This window comes from Lampetra planeri, unplaced genomic scaffold (genome assembly GCF_965212315.1).
Source record: "Lampetra planeri unplaced genomic scaffold, kcLamPlan1.2.h2 scaffold_336, whole genome shotgun sequence".
Taxonomy (NCBI): Eukaryota; Metazoa; Chordata; class Hyperoartia; order Petromyzontiformes; family Petromyzontidae; genus Lampetra; species Lampetra planeri.
The window spans coordinates 1-4,303 of record NW_027615159.1 but is presented as its reverse complement, the minus strand read 5'-3'; positions in this window follow the sequence as shown (position 1 = coordinate 4,303).

Genomic DNA, 4,303 nt, shown 5'->3' with positions numbered 1-4,303 from the left:
GACGTCACGCGGGGGGAGCCCCTCCCCCCGGACCGTGCGCGATGACGTCACGAAGCGCACGTTCGCGGCTCCAACGCCCCAGACGCAGCCGTGCGCGTTGACGTCACGCGGAGGTCGCGGCCAATCAACGCGCGCGTACGCTGTTGCGGGGGGGGGGGGCGGTTAGGGTGGGGTGCACGCAACGGAGCGTGGGCTTTTGTGATTGGACGAGACGGCGGTGAGGGGGTGGGGTGAATCACGTGGGAGAGGCGTGGGGGCATGAACAGATGGGGGCTTGCGATTGGCTGAGACGGGTGCACAGGTGCGACGTTCCTATTGGATGACGGGGAAAAAAAAAGGCGTGGCCTTTCGCGCGAATGTTTCCGGAAGTGGAGAGGAAACGCATCTTCCGGAAGCGGAAGTTGAGCATTGAAGTACAGAAACGTCTTCCGGAAGATGAACTTTGCGTTCAGAAAAATCTTCCGGAAGAGGAAGATGAGCGTTGTGTTCAGAAACATCTTCCGGTAGAGGAAGATGAACGTCGCGTTCGGAAGCTACTTCCGGAAGTGGAGCGAAATTCTGAGAGATCTTCCGGAAGAGGAAGATGAACGTCGGGTTCAGAAACATCTTCCGGAAGAGGAAGAACGGGGCGTCAAGTTCACAAATATCTTCCGGAAGTAGAAGACAGGCGTTGTAAGATCTTCCGGAAGAGGAAGAAGGATGTCGCGTTCAGAAAATCTTCCGGAAGAAGAAGACCGGCGTTGTGAGTGAGATCTTCTGGAAGAGGAAGATGAACGTCGTGTTCAGAAAATCTTCCGGAAGAGGAAGACGTACGTCGTGAGTAAGATCTTCCGGAAGAGGAAGATGAACGTCGTGTTCAGAAACATCTTCCGGAAGTAGAAGAACAGGGCGTCGCGTTCAGAAACATCTTCCGGAAGAAGAAGACAGGCGTTGTGAGTGAGATCTTCCGGAAGAGGAAGATGAACGTCGCGTTCAGAAACATCTTTCGGAAGAGGAAGAACGGAGCAGTATGCTCAGAAGACAGGCGTTGTAAGATCTTCCAGAAGAGGAAGATGAACGTCGCGTTCAGAAACATCTTCCGGAAGAGGAAGAACGGAGCAGTATGCTCAGAAGACAGGCGTTGTAAGATCTTCCAGAAGAGGAAGTTGAACGTCGCGTTCAGAAACATCTTCCGGAAGTAGAAGAACGGGGGCGTCGCGTTCAGAAACATCTTCCGGAAGAAGAAGACAGGCGTTGTGAGTGAGATCTTCCAGAAGAGGAAGATGAACGTCGCGTTCAGAAACATCTTCCGGAAGTAGAAGAACGGGGGCGTCGCGTTCAGAAACATCTTCCGGAAGAAGAAGACAGGCGTTGTGAGTGAGATCTTCCGGAAGAGGAAGATGAACGTCGCGTTCAGAAACATCTTTCGGAAGAGGAAGAACGGAGCAGTATGCTCAGAAGACAGGCGTTGTAAGATCTTCCGGAAGAGGAAGATGAACGTCGCGTTCAGAAACATCTTCCGGAAGAGGAAGCACGGGGCGTCAAGTTCAGAAACATCTTCCGGAAGAAGAAGACAGGCGTTGCGAGTAAAGATCTTCCGGAAGAGGAAGATGAATGTCGCGTTCAGAAACATCTTCCGGAAGTAGAAGACGTACATCGTGAGTAAGATCTTCCGGAAGAGGAAGAGGAGCGTCGCGTTCAGAAACATCTTCCGGAAGAGGAAGCACGGGGCGTCATGTTCAGAAACATCTTCCGGAAGAGGAAGACGTACGTCGTGAGTAAAGATCTTCCGGAAGAGGAAGATGAGCGTCGCGTTCAGAAACATCTTCCGGAAGACCCAACGAAGCTCTTCATCTCTCTTGCACGTGGCCATCACGAATGACGTCAGCTCAAGAAAGTGACGTCACGCACCTGGGGGGGGGGTGAGGGGGGGGGTCAAACATTTGTGACGCTATGTGACGAGGGGGGAGGGGTTTGAGAAATGTGACGTCACATCAAAATTCGTAACTTTAATAAATAAATAAAGACAACACGTTCTACTTAACTAAATAGACTTTTTAATATGGGGCCGTCCATAAATGACGTCACGCACCTAGGGGGGGGGTGAGGGGGGGGGTCAGACATTTGGGACGCTATGTGATGAGGGGGGAGGGGTTTGAGAAATGTGACGTCACATCAAAATTCGCAAGTTTAATAAATAAATAAATACAGACAACGCGTTCTACTTTTTTAATAAATGTTTTCTCCTACAACATCAGAGTTGCAGCGCCACATTAAATACGCACTACAATGACAATAGTTTAAAGCGATTTGAAGCATGTTTTATTTTGGGGGGGGGGGCAGAGCTTTAGTGACGTCATATTTGAGGGGGGGTCTGACTTTTTGTGACGTCGTGTGACGAAGGGGGTCGGGGGTCAAAAATCGTCCAAAATCGCGTGACGTCATTTATGATGAATAAACCCACCCACAACCCACCCCTACCCCCCCACCCCTACCCCCACCCACCCCCTACCCACCCACCCACTACCCACCCACCCCTACCCACCCACCACCCACCCCTACCCACCCACCCACTACCCACCCACCCCTACCCCCACCCACCCACTACCCACCCACCCCTACCCCCACCCACCCACTACCCACCCACCCACTACCCACCCACAACCCACCCACACCACACCCCCCCCTACCCACCCCCTACCCACCCACAACCCACCCCCCTTCCCACCCACAACTCACCCCCACCCACCCACCACCCACCCACCCCCTACCCCCCCACCACCCACCCCCTACCCACCCCTAAACCCACCCTTACCCACAACCCACCCACCACCCACCCACCCCCTACCCCCCCTACCCACCCCCCCCCCACAACCCACCCCCTACCCAGCCACACGCGCGCGACAGTGATGGAGATGCCTGCTGCTGCTGCTGCTACTGCTGGAGACGATGACCCCACGTGGCCAAGCCGAGCCGCGTGCCTGTCACTCGCCCTCTGCGCCCTCCAGGCAGCGGTGGCTCTCGCTGCGTCGAGAGCGGTGGGAGCGAGTCGCCAGCTGCCGCCCACAGAGCGGTGGGTCGTAGCCTGGCTGCTCTACGACGCAATGGTGCACATTACTCTGGTGGGTGGTGGTGGTGGGTTGGTGGTGGTGGTGGTGGTGGGTGGTGGTGGTGGTGGGTGGGTGGTGGTGGTGGGTGGTGGGTGGGTGGTGGGTAGTGGTGGTGGGTGGTGGTGGGGGTGGTGGGTGGTGGGTGGGTGGGTGGTGGGTGGTGGTGGTGGGTGGGTGGTGGTGGGTGGTGGTGGGTGGTGGTGGTGGTGGTGGGTGGTGGTGGTGGTGGTGGTGGTGGGTGGTGGTGGTGGGTTGGTGGTGGGTTGGTGGTGGTGGTGGGTGGGTGGTGGTGGGTAGTGGTGGTGGGTGGTGGGTGGTGGTGGTGGTGGGTGGTGGGGGTGGTGGTGGTGGTGGGGGTGGTGGTGGTGGGTGGTGGTGGTGGTGGGTGGTGGTGGGTGGTGGGTGGTGGTGGGTGGTGGTGGTGGTGGGTGGTGGGTGGTGGGTGGTGGTGGTGGTGGTTGGTGGGTGGTGGTGGGTGGTGGTGGGTGGTGGTGGTAGGTGGTGGTGGTGGTGGTGGGTGGGTGGTGGTGGGTGGTGGTGGTGGTGGTGGGTGGTGGTGGTGGTTGGTGGGTGGGTGGTGGGTGGTGGGTGGTGGTGGTGGTGGTTGGTGGGTGGTGGTGGTGGGTGGTGGTGGGTGGTGGTGGTGGTGGGTGGGTGGTGGTGGGTGGTGGTGGTGGTGGTGGGTGGTGGTGGTGGGTGGTGGTGATGGTGGGTGGTAATGGTGGTGGGTGGTGGTGGGTGGTTGGTGGTGGTGGTGGGTGGTGGTGGTGGGTGGTGGTGGTGGTGGGTGGTGGTGGTGGTGGTTGGTGGGTGGTGGTGGTGGGTGGTGGTGGGTGGTGGTGGTGGTGGGTGGGTGGTGGTGGGTGGTGGTGGTGGTGGTGGGTGGTGGTGGTGGGTGGTGGGTGGGTGGTGGGTGGTGGGTGGTGGTGGTGGTGGTTGGTGGGTGGTGGTGGTGGGTGGTGGTGGGTGGTGGTGGTGGTGGGTGGGTGGTGGTGGGTGGTGGTGGTGGTGGTGGGTGGTGGTGGTGGGTGGTGGTGATGGTGGGTGGTAATGGTGGTGGGTGGTGGTGGGTGGTTGGTGGTGGTGGTGGGTGGTGGTGGTGGGTGGTGGTGGTGGTGGGTGGTGGTGGTGGTGGTTGGTGGGTGGTGGTGGTGGGTGGTGGTGGGTGGTGGTGGTGGTGGGTGGGTGGTGGTGGGTGGTGGTGGTGGTGGTGG